The sequence below is a fragment of the Egretta garzetta genome, unplaced genomic scaffold, assembly GCF_000687185.1.
Source record: "Egretta garzetta isolate BGI_Z169 unplaced genomic scaffold, ASM68718v1 scaffold105, whole genome shotgun sequence".
Classification (NCBI taxonomy): domain Eukaryota; kingdom Metazoa; phylum Chordata; class Aves; order Pelecaniformes; family Ardeidae; genus Egretta; species Egretta garzetta.
Window position 1 is genome coordinate 2,157,577 of NW_009259598.1, and position 334 is coordinate 2,157,910.

Genomic DNA, 334 nt, shown 5'->3' on the forward strand with positions numbered 1-334 from the left:
CCACCTCCAGCAACAGCCATGAGAAGGTCCCTGTGCCATCTCCAGCCATGGCCATGATGCCTTTTGGTGACACTAAGAGGAGCCAGAGCTGGAGCAAGCCCTGAGCCACAGGGAAGAAGCACAATCTGAGATCGATCTCAGGCACGCTTTTTAATTAAATCTTTCAACGGGGGAATACAAAAAAGAATAAAACAACACCAATAATCCCGAAGCCTGTCTGGCACAGTGTTTGGTCCTTGGAGCCGCGCTCAGGAGCTGCTCACAGGAGCCCCGCGGGGCAGCGAGGCACCGTCCCTGCGGCAGGGGGGGGTGTTGCCGGGGCTGGGGGGGCCCG